This window comes from Talpa occidentalis, unplaced genomic scaffold, assembly GCF_014898055.3.
Source record: "Talpa occidentalis isolate TD23 unplaced genomic scaffold, MPIMG_talOcc4v2.1 talOcc4.7, whole genome shotgun sequence".
Taxonomy (NCBI): domain Eukaryota; kingdom Metazoa; phylum Chordata; class Mammalia; order Eulipotyphla; family Talpidae; genus Talpa; species Talpa occidentalis.
Window position 1 is genome coordinate 78,129,932 of NW_023605083.1, and position 18,825 is coordinate 78,148,756.

At 44.5% G+C, this 18,825-nt stretch overlaps 1 long non-coding RNA gene across 3 annotated transcripts; it reads right to left on the reverse strand.

Moving 5' to 3' along the window:
• Window positions 1-925: 925 nt before the first annotated feature.
• Window positions 926-18,814, reverse strand: LOC119232607 (uncharacterized). 3 transcript variants are annotated; one of them, XR_008549664.1, is made up of 4 exons: window positions 18,527-18,814; window positions 17,795-17,852; window positions 17,242-17,302; window positions 926-1,205 (listed from the first exon to the last, which is right to left on the reverse strand). It is a non-coding gene; the product is annotated as an uncharacterized LOC119232607 (long non-coding RNA). The 3 variants fall into 3 exon arrangements; XR_005122162.2 differs by lacking the exon at window positions 926-1,205 and adding an exon at window positions 15,336-16,978; XR_005122163.2 differs by lacking the exon at window positions 17,242-17,302.
• Window positions 18,815-18,825: the final 11 nt, after the last annotated feature.

Here is an 18,825-nt window from a genome sequence, read left to right on the forward strand (position 1 = left end):
ACTCTTAATCTTATAATTTTGATAACTGTAATGATATTTCTTGCAATAATTTGTTATGTATAATTCTTGTTCCATTTCATTTAAATATGTTCCTATTGGTGAACACACTTTTCTCCACTGAGCTGCTATAAGCATCCTGTGTGCATGTCCCTCTCTGCACATTGGAGCACTCCCACAAGTCTTCTCACAGTGGAATTTTAGTGAGGGACGATTCATGTTAATGTTCCAGTCGCTGCCATAATGCTCTCCAGTATGGTGCCAGTACTTGGGAAGGTTTGAAAGTACACCCACACTTTAGCTTGTGGTGGAGCTTATTCAAATTTTAAAACTTTTTTGCTGATTTAATGGCAGTAATGTGATAGCTCACTGAGTTATTGTTTTCAGGTTGCTGGTTAGTCATGAGGTTGAGCAGCCTTTTATGTTTATTGGTATTTGTTATCCTGATTCACCAGTTCATATTTTTTTCCATCTTCCTCTTGGTTATTTCACATTTTCTTACGGATTTATTGGAAGATTTTACAGGTTCTTATATATTTTCCTATTTCCTAGATGACTCCTTGTTTCCCAGTTTTGGTCTAGATTTCTGTGTTATCTTTTCTCAAACCTACCTATTGAATTTTATATAAAGTGTCATCCTTCCCTTAGTGCCTCTAGGTTTGTATTCTGCTTAGAAAGTCCCAGCTGTGTGTTCCTCCCATTTTTGCTTTAGTTTCTCATTGAAAGTTAGCTTTTTAATGGCTATGAAAAGTGTATTTTTGTGTGATGAGAGAGATGGGCCTTAATTATTCTAAAGTGAAAAAGATTTCCCCTATGCCATTTTTTTTTTAGTAATCTTGACTTTCCCCAGACCAGTGAGTGTTCCCTCACCACCATAGGCTTAGGAAACGGTAACTTTTAAAGAAAAGACCAATAATGAAAGCTGTTCCAGGTTATTTTATTATCTTATCAACATATAATGCTGGGCGTTGAACACAATGATGTTACGTGAGGACCTGCATTATAGTGAAATTCACCAGCTCTGGGCATTATATTTCTGCACAGAGTAGATGCCTTGTACCCGATGGGGTCAGTGCACTTCCCACAGCCCCTGGGATCCAGTGCTGTGCTTGTGCATACTGCCTCCACCGGTGCTTTCCTTCCAAACAGCCAACACCAGGTTTTTCAGTGGACGTCCTTCAGGCTGCCAGAACCCATGATTTCTGTTCCTGTGGAGAATTGGAAGGGTTTAGGAATTACGTTTTCCCTGGCAACCCTTGAGTGGGCTGACTGAGTTTTGCAAAGGTCATGAGGTTGGAGAATTGTCAGAATCTTTCTGACAATGAGGCTGGATAGGAGTGAATCAGAGAGAGGGGAGCAGCAGGTGAGGTTAGGAGGAAGGGTATGATGGGATGTGGGATACCATGAGGACTGTGAATGGAGCTAGTGGGCTGCTGGAGAGTTACATGCTAGACCTCATCCAAATAGCTTAGTAACATCTTGGATTTCTTTTGGTCCCTGTACATCCACTTACATCCTCTCCTTAAGATAATATGTGAGTCGCCAAATAAAATATTCCATAAAGATTCTGGGACTAGCAATCATCTCCAATACTTACATTCTTGACAGTGTTGTGTTTCTATTACCCCTTCATTACTGGTGTTGCCTAATTCTAAAATGTAAGTTCCCTGAGGAATGGACTTTGACTTACTTGCATTACTGTTATATTCCCAGGTCCTAAAACAGTGTTCTGATATACCAGGTGCTCAGTAACTGTGTATCAAATAAATGAATGGCAGACAGACTTGCTCATCCCCCTTCATTCATTATCACCCCAGAAGGTCAGTTCAATGCGCGCACAGACACACACACACACACACACACACACACACACACACACACACAGAGAGACAGAGAGAGAGAGAGAGAGCTTCCTATATTTATGTCCAATCTAACTCATTTCCTGCCAAAATTCCTTGGGCAGCTTTTGTCCCTGCAAAGGCAGCTAAGCTACTGCTCTGATGTACAGACACTAAAGAAGACATTTTTATACTTTTAAAGGATGTCCCAGCATATCGTCCTCCCACCTTGCCCCACATCCTCTGCTACATGCACACTTGTCCTCTCGCAGTTCCCTAAAAGGCATTCGCATAATATGCAGTTCTCTCCAACTGGATCAATCTTCTCTCTGTTCCTTGATAGAACCTACCAGGGCTAAGGCCTTAGGAGTATCAGTGCGATCTAAGATATGAGATCTATCTCCAGCCCAAGAGAATTTTATGAGGACTGTGGCTAGTTTTCTTACCATTTTATCTTCCCATTTTTTCCTGTCACATATTTTAAATGAATAAATAAGGAAATGAATGCTACAAAAGGAAATTTTATAAGATAGGGTGAGTGAATGTAGATGCTTTCAAAAAATGTAGAAATTCACGTAGCAAGTTTTATATTATCACTTCTCATGGGAAGCAAAGTGAAAACAGGGATATAGGTAAACAAAGACTTTTGTATTTTGTCTTTCTCTGTTTAAATATTCTGTGATACTTTTACAAAACGAATGCATCAGATATTATTTATACAATAGACACATAACCAAACTTCCCGTTCCTGCCCAGCATGTAAGGAGCTTAGAAGTCACTGTTGCACCATAAGGACATAAGGAACAAACTGAGAAATCAGCCACTCTCCTGGGTCCCTCAGGTAAGTGAGGTCACAGGACAAAACACTGCCCCATAACTAGAGACATACAGGCTGCTGAGAATCACAGCAGCTAGAACAAGGAAACTCCTTCTACGGAACCAGTGCTGGGCTTGGAAAGCCTGTCATTGATGGATTACGACATGCAGCATGGATGAGTATGAAGGTCAAAAACTCTAGGGCGACCTAGTAACTGGGTGTCCCCATGTTTCGTGAATTTCATCTCCATGGAATCCACCAGGACTTCCCAGTAAAGACTGGACAGAGTTCCTTGTGCTTCTGGCAGGAGGAGGGGGAAAGAACTGACTTTGAAATACCAGGGTACTCTGTTCCTCTTTGAATATCTGATGCATTATTATAATCATTTTCATTTCAGTTTATTGTTTCTTTCGCATGTACAGGGTTCCCTGCTATCTGAAAGTAAAGTTTCTATTGGGTTTGGTTTGGAAAATTATTTCTGCGGTTTGGGAATATTGAGAAAACACTCCCTACAGATACTACCAAATACATTTTATGAAGCCAACATTACACTTATAACAAAACCAAACAAGAACAACACAAAAAAAGAAAACTACAGGCTAATCTCTCTAATGAAAACTGATTCAAAAATCCTCAATAAAATCTTAGCCAACGGAATCCAACAACGCATCAAAAGATAATTCACCATGCCCATGTAGGATTTATTCCAGGGACACAAGGATGGTTAAACATCCAAAAATCAATTAATTTAATCCAACACATAAACAAAAAATAATAAAAACGATATGATCATATCTACAAATGCTGAGAAAGCATTCGACAAATTTCATCATCCATTTATGATAAATGCTCTTGAAATTCTCAGGAAAAAGGAGCATACCTCAACATAGTAAAGGCCATATATGACAAACCCATAGATAATATCATTCTCAATGGTGAAAAACTGAAAGTCTTTCCCTTTAGATGGAACAAAACAGGAATGTCCACTCTCACCAATGCTTTTTAATATAATACTGGAAGTTCTAGCAGGAGAAGTAAGAGAAAGACTTACAAGGAATCCAAATAGGGAAAGAAGAAGTAAAATATCACTATTTGTGGGTGATATGATAATATACATAGAGAACCCCAAAAACTCCACAGAAAAAATAATCAAAATAATCAACCAGTTTAGTAAAGTAGCAGGATACAAAATCAACATGCAAAAATCAGTAGTTTTCCTATATGCAAACAATCAATCTGAAGAAGAAATAAAAAAAAATCCTTTTAAAAGGAAAACAAAAAAAAATCAAATACTTGGGAATAAGCCTAACAAATAGGTAAAGCCTAACAAAGAAAACTATGAAACATTGTTAAAAGATTAGAAGAAGACACAAAGAAATGGAAATATATACCCTGCTCTTTGATTGGAACAATTAACATTATTAAAATGGCCACCCTACCAAGGGCAATCTATAGATTCAATGCTATTTCAATAAAAATTTCAATGACATTTTCAAAGAAGTAGAACAAATATTGATGAAATTCATATGGAGAAACAAAAAAACCTCCAAAAGCCAAAGCTCACCTGACTGAAAAGAAGGGGAATGGAGGTATCACAATCCTGGACTTCAAACTATACTACAAGCAGAATGTTAAAACTGCATGGTAGTGGAACAAAAACAGACACACAGACCAATGGAATCATATAGAAAACCTGGAAATAAACCCACAGATGGACAATTAATCTTTGACAAAGAAGCAAAAATTATCAATGGAAGAAAGACAGTTTGTTCAATAATGGTGCTGGGAAAACTGGGTTGCTACATGCAAAAGAATGAAGCTAGACTACTAACTCATACCATTCACAAAAAACAACTCAAAGTAGATGAAAGAATTATACATAAGACCTAAACCATAAAATATGTAGAAGAAAATATAGGCTAAATACTACATTACATACATCCCAGTAACATCTGTAAAGACACATCACCTAAAGCAAAGAAAGTCAAGGAAAACATGAACAGCTGGGACTGTATCAAATTAAAGAGCTTCTGTGCAGCAAAAGAGACATTCATCCAAACAAGGAGAAACCCCACTGACTGGGAGAAAAGTTTTGCACTTCATAAACTGAGAAGAGACTGATCATAAAGATCTACAAAGACCTCACACGACTCAACAAAAACAAAGTAAACAATCCAGTCAAAAAATGGACAGAAGGACTTAAAAGACATTTCTCCAAAGAGGAAATACAAATGGTCAACAGGCATATGAAAATTCATTCAACATCCTTCATAATCAGGGAAATGCAAATTAAAACCACAATGAGATACCACCTTACACCAGTAGGAATTGCACATATTAAAAAAAACAAAACAAAACAAAATTAGCAACTGCAAATGCTGGTGAGGATGGTGTGAAAAAAAGAATGCTTCTACATTGCTGGTGGGAGAGCAAACTGGTCCAACCACTATGGAAAGCTGTATGGAGTTTACTCAGACTACTGAAAATGGAGCTACCATAGGATCCAGCAATTCCACTCCTAGGAATCTACCCCAAGGACACAAAAACATTAATACAAAAGAATACATGCACCCTTATATTTTTTGCACCACCATTTATAATAGGTAAGACTTGGAATCAACCCAAATGCTCAAAAATAGATGACTGGATCAAGAAGAAGTGTATATATACACAATGGACTACAATTCAGCAATCAAAAGGATAAACTAATGCCATTCGCAGCACCAAGGATGGTGCTTGAAGGGATTATGCTCAATGAAATAAGTCTGAAGGAGAAAGAAAAATGCCAAACAATTTCACTTATAGGAGGAATATACGGGAATCAAGGAAAACAACAACAACAGAAACACAACACAAAAAAAATAAATAAATAAACATACAGCATAAATTAGAGACATTCTGCAGGGGAGGGGTAGGGAAAGTAATCAAAATGTGGGTGGGATGATCCAAGTGACTACAGAGATGGTGCATGGATGAATTGGTAGTGAAAATTCTAAGGGGACTACACATGAGAAAAGTAAACAACATTGTAAGAAAAAATAAATAACAAAGCAGGTTAATAAAAAATAAAGAAAAAATAACTTTCCCTATAAATTAGTGATAATAGCCTTGTCAGATTCCCAAAATAACCTACCAAATCCTAACAACTAGGAACTTTCCACTATCAAATAGCTGGGTAATCAGTATAAAAGTAGTAAGACGCTAATGGTGCAGTTGAGGGCAGAAATGCCTGACTTTTTAACTCATTTGCCCTACGTACAAACAAAAAATTTATAATAAATACTATTTTGAAGATATGTTTTTAAGATTATTGTTTCAGGATTTTTGAAATTTGTAATTTTGTAGGGGATTCTTAAAAATATATCTGTAGTAAATTGGAGCTGAGAGTAAAACCCCACTGATATTTATAGGAAAATATTAATAAAATGCAATTACAATATTTTCATTTTGATTGTCTAAATTATATTTTATAAGCTAAACAAGAAAGATTTGAGGATTTCTACTTTGCCTATTCTCATGGTTAGTAACAGTGCCCATAAAATTATAGAAATTTAATAAATACTATTTTGGTTAATGAGGGTAAAATCATTAGGTTTTACTCATTGTGAATGGCTAGATACAAGAACTTGCGCTCTTAAAATACCATGAAAATTATTAAAAAAATGTCCCTGATTAGTTAAGTTTGGTTTTTCAGGCAAGTCAGTTCTTGGCTGAATGTGTAAACTTCATCACACTTGCTAGTGATTCTGTGCACACTGACTTGACACTCCTCACAGTAGAAATGACAATGAGTAGGAAATAAGGAGCAGCACAGCATTTCTGAAATGAACTATAAAGATGGTGCACATGTCTTTAGCTGGTTATGATTATTTGTCATACTGGACACCGGTAAAGCAGTTGGACTAGTTATTTATTTTGATGTTTTTTTTTTTTAATATATATCATTTATTTATTTATTTATTCATTTATTTATTTATTTATACAAGCACTGGGTACAGTCAGAAGCGCGGGAGGGTGAGAGAATTCACCAGAGCCAGAGCTGGGAGCAGAGCAGGCAGAAGGACTGAAGTACACTGCTGAGGGGAGCAGCGGGTGGCAGGAGAGGGAGCAGCCAGGAAATGAACCAGCGCTTCAGAGTCTGCGGGCAGCCTCGCAACCCAGCGCTCAACCGCTGCGCCACTGGGGAGGCCCTATTTTTATGTTTTTAATAGACACAATGTTGCTTGTACTGCTGGTGGTATTTTGGAAGCACAGGACCCTCCCCAGCCCCTGTAAGGTGCAGCTACTATGGCGCACAAGCTACCAAGTCACCCAGGGCCCAGCACCATGGTCCATTTGGCTCCATCCCCACTCTGCTCTCACCCTCTCCCTCTCCTCTGGGTGCTTCAGGTCTATAGTCAGTTTGCAAGGGTTAGTGTTTAAGCCTAGTCTGTCTCTGGCGCTTTGTTCGGGTTCTCTATATGCCACATATCAGTGATGCCAGCTGGTATTTTTCTGTCTCCTCTGCCTTATTTAACTTAGCATAATCCCGTCAGCACCCTGTGTGCTGCTGCAAATGGTAGGATTTCATCTTATTTGGTTGCTGAGTACTGTTCTATTGTGTACATATATCACATCTAGATGGATTCATTTGGTCTTGGGCACTTAGGCTGTTTCCATAGCTTGGTTATTGTAAACAGTGCTACAATCAGCATGGGAGAGCCATTTCCCTTAAAATTAGTGTGGGGCCTCCCCTTGTGGCGAGGTGGTTGACCACAGCACTGTGAACTGTCCCCAGCCTCTGCAGCACAGGATCTATCCTGGCCTGCTGGCGAGATACCAGTATGGCATGTCAGACCTTTCCTGACTCGCCCACTGCTCAGCAGTGTATTTCGGTCAATCGGCCTGTTCTGTTCCCCGCTCTGCCTCTGGTGAATCCTCTCACCCTCCCGCACATCTGGTCTGTGCCCGGTTCTTATGTGCATGAATAAATAAATCTTTTTAAAAAAATAAAAAGGACCTCCCCTGTGGTGCAGGGGTTGACAGCTGTGAGCTGTCCACAACCTCTGCAGCGCTGGTTTGATTCCCAGCTTGCCAAGGAGAAACCTACATGGTGTGGCAGACCTCTCCTACCTCGCCCCCTGCTCCCCTTAGCAGTGTCTTCAGTCTGTCTGCCTGTTCTGCTCCCCACTCTGTCTCTGGTGAATTCTCTCACCCTCCCGCGCTATACCCCAGTTCTTGTATAAATTAATAAATCTTTTAAAAAATAAAATAAAATAAAATAAAATAAAATAAGCGTGTTTGAATTCTTCAGATTGATAACTAGGAGTTGAATGACTGGGCCTTATGGCAAATCCATTTTTAATCATAGGAGACACCTGCATACTACCTTGCATGGGGGCTGGACAACATATCATCCAGCACTAGTTGGGAGGGTTCCCTTTCCTGCACACTCACAGCGGTATTTGTTTCTGTTCTTTTCAATCCGGGCCATACACAGGTGAGACATGGTATCTCATAGTGGTCTTGATTTGCATTTCCCTAATGATAAATAATGATGAACATTTATCATATGTCTGTTTGCTGTTTTTAAGGCTTTTTTTGAGAAATCACTGTTTAGCACTTCTGCCCATTTTTGATTGGGTTATGGTTTTCTTCCATTGTTTTTATGTATAGGAGTTCTTTGTAGATCCTTGATCTCAGTCCCCTGTCAGATAGGTGCTGTGCAGCATTTCCTCCCACTCAGTAGTGTGTCTTTTCGTTTTAGCAATAGTTTCTTTTGCAGTACAGAAACTTTTTAGTGTCATGAAGTCCCAGTTGTTTATATTCTCGTTTTCCTTGCAGTTGGATTCAAATCCACAAAAACTTCACTGAAGTGCATGTCATGAAGTGTTTTGCCTGTTTTTTGTCCATGTGTTTAATGGTTTTGGGTCCTATATCCTAGTCTTTTTTCCATTTTGAATTTATTTTTGCATATGATATGAGAGAATAGTCTAGCTTCATTCATATTCAGTTTTTCCAGCCCCATTCACTGAAGACACTTTCCTTGTTGTGGTCTGATGTGACTGGACATCTGGTGTGTCTGTCCACTTGGAGGTGGACTCCTCTGGTCACTACAAGTGTGGACGCCAGTGCCTCTTAGGCCTCAGGAAGACAACTTGCACCTGTGCAGGAGATGCACCACCCCATGGACATGGGACAGTTAGAAAGACTGATCCTCCTGTTCCAGGAATGACTGAGTCCACCCTTGTGAGAGGTGCAGCAGCCATTATGAAACCCTGAATCACCTGGATCTGGGTTATCCCCAGTGGGGTGAGCAAGACAAAGTGTTGCTATTCTATCTGGGTGTACTTCCAGAAATGTCTTTCTGTGGGAGTTTGTTACAAAGTAAAAGTGTATCAAACTGGCAAGAATATGATTCTCTACATAGGGTAATAGCTCTTAAGGGTTCACCTGTATGTTGTACAATGATTCCCCTTTCATTTTCCTTTGCATTTTCTCTTAACTAGGAAACATCCTTATCCCTCGGAGTAGTACAGGGTCAGCACATAATTGTCACCCTCCAGACTGTGTTCTAGAATGCTGGGTTTATGGAAATCAGTGTGAGCACTGCTTTAAATTAAATCATTCTCAAACCAGAATTGGAAAATATGTGGAATGTCATGTAGGGAGCTTTTACCTATAAGTTAAGTCACTTCATTTTCAGATGTTATGAGGTGAAAAATGTAAAAAAAAATCTGCTTTTAATTATTTTCTCCATTATCTTGCTTTTGACAACCATTTCTATTAGGTTAATATAAATGATAAATTTTTTATGAGATTTCAGTAACAAATCTCAGCAATTTAATAAGGTGACAATAAAATCTGGAAATATTGACAATGTGTTTTGCATAAATTGGATGCCCTCATTTGTTTCTCCTGGGGTGAAGGAGCAATTTTTTTTTAATGGTCGTGTGTTTTGTTTGTTTTTTCTTTTCTTTTTAAATTTAATTTTATTTGTTTTTAATCATTTTTAATTTTTGCACAATGTATGCATTTTATTCTTGGTTATATTCCCCATACAATTCCCACTCCACTTATTTTGACCCTAATCCCTCCAATCCTCCCTTCCCCATAGTGTGTCTGTGGTTTACAGTTGCTTGTTGATTTTGTTTTTACTTATTATAATTAGTCTTTTTCCTTTTCCCTATTTAGGTTTTCTGAATTCCTGCTATGAGTGAGACCATCCAGTATTTTTCTTTATCTTTCTGCCTTATTTCGCTGAGCATGATCTCTTCCAGCTGCAAATTGCATGAGTTTATGTTTTTGATAGCTGAATAAGATTCCATTGTGTATATGTACCACATCTTCTTGATTCAGTCATCTGTAATGGGGTGTTTGGGTTGTTTTTTTTAAGTATTTTTTTAAATTTATTTATTTATACAAGCACTGGTTATAGTCAGAAGTGCGGGAGAGGGAGAGAATTCACCAGAGACAGAGTGGGGAACAAAACAGGCAGACTGATGAAGTGCACTGCTGAGGGGAGCAGCAGGTGCAGCAGGAGAGGTCTGCGCACCATGTGGGACCCTCACCGGCGGTTGGGGATGTAACTGGCACTGCAGAGGCTGCAGCCAGCTTCGAAGCCCAGAGCTCAACTGCTGGGCCACCAGGGAAGGCCCTGTTTTTTTTTTTTTTTTAAAGATTTATTTATTTATACAAGAATCAGGGTACAGGCCAGATGCCCAGGAGAGTGAGAGGATTCACCAGAGACAGAGCGGGGAACAGAACAGGCAGACTGACAAAATACACTGCTGAGGGGATCAGGAGGCACTACAGGAGAGGTCGCCTGCACCAGGTGGGACACTCGCAGGTTGGCCAGGATCAAACCGGTGCTGCAGAGGCTGTGGGCAGCTTCTCAGCATTGTGCTCAACTGCCTGCCCCACCATGGGAGGCCCGCATTTGGGTTGTTTCCATAGCTTAGCTATTGTAAATAGTGCTTCTATAAACACAGGGGTGCAGTTGCCCTTTTGATTTAATGTTTCTGTGTCCTTTGGGTAAATACCTAGGAGTGGAATTGCTGGATCATATGGACACTCCATCTTTAGCAGGTTGCGGAATCTCCACACAGCTTTCCATAGTGGTTGGACCAGTTTGCACTCCCACCAGCAGTGCAGTAGATTTCCTTTTTTTCCACATCCTCACCAACATTTGTTGTAGCTAATTTTTTAACATGTGTCAGTCTCAATGCTTAAGATGGTATCTCATTGTAGTTTTATTTTGCATTTCCCTGATTACAAGTGATGCTGAACATTTTTTCATATGCCTGTTGGTCATTTTCATTTCCTCTTTGGAGAGGTTTCTTTTTAGCTCTTCTGTCCGTTTTTTGACTGGGTTGTTTATTTTGTTTTTGTTGAGTCTCTTCAGCTTTTTGTAGATTTTAGGGACTACAGCAAATTAAAGAGCTTCTGTTCAGCAAAAGAGACAGTAACCAAAACAAAGAGACACCCCAGGGACTGGGAGAAAACTTTTGCACACAACACTAACGATAAAGAACTGATCACAAAAATCTACAAAGGAGCAATTTTTTGTCGTAGAAACTAGATACACAAATTGTCTGGGGCACATGTGATGTGCGTCCATAATGTCTGATGGCAACCTGGGTTCAAACTGCAGGTTTGTTGCAGTTCTGCAGGACTGACTGAACTGGAGGGGTGAGTGAGGGGGCATTTTAACACATCATGGCAACAAGTAACACCCAACATTTGTCTGGTTTTGGACTTTAGGGCACACTGAAGACCTTTATTTCAAAAGATTAAATAAGGATCATTTCCTTTCTCCCAATAAAATAGTCAACTTGACTAATACATCCCACTCTTTGTACAGCATTTTCCTTTGTGGTTGAATTAACCTTATTTATAACATTGTATGGGTTTCAGGTGTGCAGACGTGTATATCAACATCACATATACTGTAAAGCATTTCCTCAAGGAAACTTTTCCCTAATTGCTTCTATTTTATCCTCTTCATTAAACTTAAGGTGATCAAAATAGGCTTGCTCTCAAGATGTTCAGAGCTAGCCTCCCCCAAAAGACCCTGTTTTTATGCAGATGTTGACAAATAAGTTCAACGGAGACCTAAAAGCATAAGTGAACAAGGTACCACCTCACTGACTACCAAGAAGAATTAAAATTGGGGGTGTTACCCAGGCTAACGGTTAGCATTTCTATCAGAGAAATCTGTCTCCATACCAGGGCAAAGTGTAATTACAGAGCACAGGTTGCTGCCAGATGTGTTCACCCTCTCTTTCCGTGAAGTCTCGGGCTCCCACCCCATTCCTTAGGATGTCTACCCTCCAATTCCACACTGAAAACGGAGTCCTTTTCTTTGTGTAGATCACCCAAATGTATGTAATTAAATGGATCCTTTCCTTAGCTCATTGGTCTGATGTTGTTTTCATGACTTGTTCAGCCCAAAAAGAACCTAGGAAAAAAAAGGAAATCCTGCCCCCCCCCCAAAAAAGTTATCTGCATGGGTCGCAGTGTAAAATAAACAATGCAATGCACTAGACAACTCGAGGACGCCCATGACAGTAGTCCATCATTTGTGATTCAATGACATCTAAAGGGAGTAGGAAGAGAAATATTAAAAAATCTGCATATCATGAGAATCAAAGAAGGGAGTTTCATGTGGAGCAAATAGGCCAAAAGAACCCTCATGTCAGCTCTGTTCCTGCTAGAGAAAGGACAGTTGCCTGCCTTCCCAGTGGATAATTTGAGAGACCTACCCTAGACACGTGCTTGACAGGTGCTGTTCAAATGATTTTAACAAGGCAAGGAAAAGGAATTGCTTATAAGCAAGGGCGACTCCAGATGCCCTTTGCTGCTTATTTTATCCTAGAGCTTATTTCCTGCAGCAGGCATTACTTTATCATCAAAAGAAAGGGGTGAGCTCCCTTGAGGTTATCTGGGCCCCCTTGAATTGAAAAATATGACGTTGACCCCATTTGGATGATAGTGAAAACTGGACAAATGCATTATTTTCTCTTACTGGGTGTTGGCAGAATTTGATTCATGTTGAAATATGTGATTCTCTAAAGTGTGGGACAGAGATCAGCCTAATGAGAAACTGTGGAAGAAAAGGTTTTCACAAGAATATACTTTGGATACATAATGCTTAGGCTCAGACACAATGCATGACAAAAGGACAACAATTGGTGTGCCCCAAGCAGGGAGTGCCAGGTGGAGGAACACCTATGGGGTCTGAGTGTCTTGAGGTCTCTGGGCGAGGACATGGGGTCACTGTTCCTCCTCCTTGCTGGCAGCTGGCTGAGTCCACCCTCTGTGAAGGACCTGCCAGTGGAGGATGCTCAGGCACCCAGAGAAGGCCCGTGAGGTTGTGCCAGGTCTGTGAGCAGGCTCTGGGCCGAAGGCTGCGTGTGGGAGCCTCTGCCTGGGGTCTCTGTGCAGGCCTGGGACAGGGCTTGGTGTGTGTCTGCAGAGGTCTCTGTGTGGGTGTCTGCCCAGTAGGGGGCCATTACAGGCTTCAGGGAGAAACTGGCCAGAGCTGTTCTGTGTCCCCTCTGCCCGGTATCCTGGGTCCAGGTCCCACGTGAGGGTCACTGACAGGTGCTGGGGGCAGGCTGATCCCCCTCATGGGATGAGTAAACTCCTGGAGGGTACCCCAACTGGGGAGGGATGCCCCGAGCTCGACCTACTTCCCCATGCACATGACACTGTAGGAATGTTCTATGTGTTTCCATAATCCAGGCTCACAGGCAGTTATGATGCAGCTGGGCCAGTGTAGGAGCAGCTCAGGGTCACCCTCACCTGCGCCCATTTGGACAGGTGCCTCAGGCCTGTTGTGACAGGTCCTGTCTGAGGGTCTCTTTCTACATGAGTCCCAGAGAGACATGCCATGAAAGGCCATCCCCGCAGCCATTGAGGCCTCTCCTGTACTCTGGAGGCTGTCCATGGTGGGGAGTGAGACCTGTGAGTCCTTCCTGAGATCCCCAGTGCCTTTCAGACTTCTTAAAGGTCCTTTGAGAGGGGTGTGACCCTTCCCTGCTTGAGCGCTCTGCTCCTCTGGGAACCTGACCTCCTCTGAGGAGCTGCAGGTGGCTTGTCGGATCTGGGCTCTGGTGTTGGGCTGTCTGGGGATACGGGGGGGCCATGCTGGTTGCTGACACCTAATATCTCCTTCTCACTCTGTTTGTTGCAGGCATGAGATGAGAACTGGGTCTTGCAACTGTTTCTGGGCCACCCTAGGCCACCTTGTACCTGCCCATACCACCCACTCTGTTCACAGTGATCCACACTCATAGGGGGAAGGGCACAGTCTCACCGCTGCTCCATTGCCCAGGAGGGTCAGCCCCTCCTCTGGGGCAAGTGGACATGGTCCTCAGCACCTCCCTGCACTCCCACCACACCCCTGCTTCAAGCCCTCAATCCTTGTCATCATGGAGAGAAGGAATCCCCAGGCAGGTGCCACCTATTATCATAGAGACAAGGGGCAGGTGTCTCCTGATTCTGGCTCAGGCCAGCACCCCAACTCCATGAAGCCATCTCCCACACTTGTTGAGGCCTGAGGGGAATTTCAGTCTATGCACTCCTGACCCTTAGACCTGCACCAGTTCAAGCAGAGAGAAAGCAGGAGACAACAGCTGAGTCAGCTCCTGGCCTGGGTCTTAAGGAGTCTTGTTCATCTTGGCAATTTCTCTCTCTTCCCGTTGTTTTTATCAGTAGGGTGATGTGAAACCCTAGGGTGCACGAGGGCCTAGGATGAGGACAGGCAAGCCCCACAGCGGTCAGCCTCCCTCCACGGTGCCATCCCACTGAAGTCAGAGCAGACACTAAGAAGAGGGAACCTGACCCTGCCCGTCCACACAGACAGGGGCCACCACCGCATCTCAGGGCTCAAAAAATGTATTTTGACGAATATTGGGATGTTAAAACAACTGTAATATACAGATGTGCTCACACATGTATCCACTGTACTTCTGTGCATGGTGTGCATCTGACCCTGGAGGAAGGGGTGTCACTGGGAAAGCTGGGATTCTGCTCCACTCACTAATCTTAGGGCATCTGTGGCCTGAGTGTTGTCCACTGTTGCCACGCTCTGGGAGGAGTCAGGTGAGGTGCGACCCTCACTCTCCTCCCTGGGTCCTCTGCGGCCATTACTGAACTCGGGCTTGCCTCTCGGCAGCCTCCCTCAACCCCTAGGTCATTCCATCTGCGCCAGAGCCTGCCCACCCCGGTATGTGAAGGCCTGAGAAAGGACCATTCTTTCCTGCCCAGTAGCAGGGGCCGCTGAGGCCCCGTGGCCACCACCAAGGGTCCCTGCCCGAGCCTTCTGGGAGGCCTCACTGGCAGGTGAGGGGGCTGGGAGGGAGCCACCCTGGTGGGGGTGGGGACTGACATGTATTATCAAGTTCTCCCTCGGTGGGTGGGACTCCCAAGGGCCTGACCAACTTGCCTTTCGAGCCAGCCCCCAATACACAGGAGTCTGGCAGGGAAAAGACAGATTGCGGAAAGGGTGAGGGTCGAACACTTTCCACCTGAAAAGACTGAGGAACTTGAGTATTTTCAGGGCAAATACCACCCGTGCCTCACCCAAAGCCTGCTGGTATGTTCTTACAGGAGAGTTCGGGTGAGTGGGCAAAGCACAGACCACCCCAGGGAGGCGTTCTTGTTACATACCTCCCCAGTGAGGAGACCAAGGTCCGCCCAAGCCCCTTGCTCCTTACAAGCCCCGGACTCTCTGGGCAGGTACAAGGCATGGCTGGTCCCCAGCTTGGAGAGATGACCACCCCGGGGGACCTGACCTTCTGGAATCTGCCTGAACTTCCTGACCAAACGGGCTTGGAGGGGTCTTCTGGGGGCACCTGGGCGAGGGCCTCATTACCCTTCTTTTGACAATGACCGTCAGGCTTGGGATTCCCAAAAGTCCTGGGAGCTTTAGGGCGTTACTTTGCTGGTGGATTCTATGAGGTTTTTATGCACAGGAGCTGAAGTCCCGATTTCTAGCTGCTTCTGCAAGTGGTGACATTGCACGTTTGAATTGCCATTGGTATGAAGAAGGGTGAAATATTACGGGCAGCAAGGCTAGATACCCCACAGTATCCACTCTGGGCTGGTTGTAAAGTTGGTAGGATTGGAGTGGAGGGTGTGGGGAGGGCCTGGGTCTCCACATGAGCCTGAGGTGCAGACTATGATTGGGTTCCAGAAAGAGTTAAGTGTTGGGGTTGGAACACAGGCAATAGGACCAAGGTCAGGGGCAGTAAAAGATCTGAAGCTCCTCCTGTTTCTTCTTTAATTTGCACAGTTAAAACATTAGGGTGTTGTCCCAGCAGGACAGAGGAAAGGTACTCTGGGGACCCAGAGACCCTGACAGGGGATTTGAGGGACTCATGGTGTAGATCCAGGAGACCCTGAAGAAGCTGACCACACTTCCTCTGTAAGGGCCCCCAAAATCTCAGGACATAATGACTTTCTAGAACCCAGCAGTTTCTCTGATTTGTCTTTCATGCTCCAGAATGGTGGGCCACCTATGACATCCCCTGTATCATCCAGTGACTGGAATATATTTCCCCCCAAATTTGGGTGACTGTCTGACTCCTCTGCCTCTTTTCTCACCTTCCAAATTTTCACCTGCAATCTCTTGTAAATTAGCATCTCCAGTACCTTCCGGAGGTCAGGGCTGATATTGTACTACCAGCCTCCACCTGCTGGTTTCTAGTGTCTCCCCAGAATGTGGCCCCTGGTGGGGGGCTGTGAAGGCACCCTCTCAGGGACTCAGGATGTGATGAGTTTGAAGTCTCAAGGCTTTGGCAGCCCTCGAATCCCACCAGGACAGGGATAAATGAGGAAGGGTTGAGCATCCTAAGCTTGTGATGGTTTGCATGGGAGAAGATGACCAAGGGGCGTGTGGACAAGTGTATGGGGCAGTGCCACTGAGTCACACTGAGGAAAAGTCAGGCTGGAGTCTGGAGATGGGCGGCCAGCAGAGGCCATCAGAGATGGAGGCCAAGCCTCTGAACCAGGGGACACTGAGGAGTGAGGTGAAGAAGCAGGTGGATGGGGCCAAAGGCTCTCCAGGGTAAGGGGAGTGTCTGATGGCTCAGGGGCAGTGAGGTATGACTCTGAACTATCAGAGACTGATGAAAACATGGGTCCTGGTGAGTGGGTGGAGGCCAGAGGTAAGGAGTGCTTGGTTGGAGAAGCTGACAGGGAAACAGCAGGAGTAACATCTTCCACACACTTCCTTGGAGGTTGGTGAGTTCTGGCAGGTCCTGCATTCCACACATCGCCAGGGGGGTCTTAACATAAGGGGTGATGGCAGCCGCCATTTTCAGGATGAATCCTGAGGTGGCTGCACAAAACAGAAGGCACTAGCTATGGCCAAGAGCAGAGGGACCGGGAGGCCCAGGCAGGCCAGGCAGGGTAGGCAGCCCCATCCGAGACTCCCTCTACAGCCCCTGGCTGACCTCACAATGCAACTACTCTGGCACCCCTGGGTTTTAACCATACTCTCTCCCCAGATTTCACTGTCCCAGCTTAAACCCAGAAGGCTGCTCCCCTGAGATCCCACCCAGGCCTCTGGATGATAGCAGGAGAGAAGCAAAGATTCTTTACCATTGCAGAAGTAAAATAGTCTCTTGAGCCTCTTCCAGTACTTGTAGGAAATCTTGGCAAGCTGGAAATCAGGACACCAGGTCCCATGGTGAAGGCAGGAACCCAGAGACCTGACAGGAAGCTGAGGACCTGTCCCACTAGGAGACCTTTGGGGGCTTTGAGTCTAGAGTCCAAGGCCACCTGATGCCTGACACTCAAGGCAAGTCTCAGGTTGGGGCGCCCTGTCATTTACAAGGCCATTTCAACCCTGAGGGCTCCTAGAGGAATCTGAGCAGGTTAAACTACTTGTCTCCAGCTGGACCTGGAGGACCCACGTCCCTGGCCACCCACTGGTGGTCCACTCCTGCCGTCCATCCCTGCCCGCAGCACACATTTCCTAGCCTGTCTCTGGGCCTGGAATCTGGGAGGTGTCAGGGCTCCATCTCATCCCAGGAGCCTCCCCCATGGTTCTGTGCCTGAGGGATGAGCCCTGGCATCCTTGGAACTGGGAGCAGGGACTCGGAGTCAGGAGAAATGGGGTGACACTCAGCCAGGCTGACCTACAGCCACTCACCTTTCAAAACTCAATGTTTCTTTCAGCTTCTATCCCTCCCTTTCAGCTCCTTTTGATGCTGAGAAATTAGAAAAAAAGAGAGATGGGATCCATTTCTCACTGTCCTCTCTAGCTGCAGACAGCCGGTGCACATGAACATGACTTTCCACATTTATTCTCCCTCTCCTCATTTCTAAAGTGTTCTTTCATGGAAGATCACAAAAAGGATCTTCTGTGTCAGACCCATCAAGGTCTCTCCCGCTCTATCCAAGAAACACAAATCCTCGGACCTCTGGGTGCTGAGTTCCATCAGGTCAGATAGGACCTGCATCCTGGGACCAGCACTCTACTCTGTCCTGCTCAAAGGCTCCAGGGTCTCTGCAAGGCCCCTCCATGAACCTCAGCTGAGGAGAAGCTGGCCCCACACACCGGCCACAACAAGGCACCTGGGGGACAGTGCTCAGGAGCCTAGCCTCCGTCAGAGGTCACCCCACTGAGGCACCCTGTCCCTGGGCGCCAGTTGGGACTTTGCCCTGGAGCCTCTACTGACCGAGACCCTTGGTCTGAGATCTTCAGATAGAAATTCTAGTGCCCACTCACACCCCTGCTGGCCTGGCTTGTCACCAGCATGATGAGGATCTGTTCTTTCCTGAGAAAAGATGATCTGTTCTTTCCCTTCCCAGGAGTCTCTCACATGACTGTGGACAGAAGAGAGAATCCTGTGGCACTGGGTCAGGCCCAAGGGCTTCTTACCTTCCTGAAGTTTTTGTTCCTCCAATGTGGTGGTAAGGATGGAGTACTCTGGAGGCAGAGAACTAGCAGCAAGGAGAGCCACAGCCCACACAGAAAGGCCAAGATGGGATCCGTCACCCAGCCACTGCAGCTGGAGCTCAGCCCACAAGCCACAGCGCTCTTCAGAGACAAGAGATAATTCTCCATGGTCTGAATTGCACAGCTGCTCTTGAGCAACTGAGCCCTGGGGGTGCACTTGGGGCCTAAACCCAGGCCCTCATCATAGAGCTGGGACCTTGTCACAAAGGCTCCTGAGGACA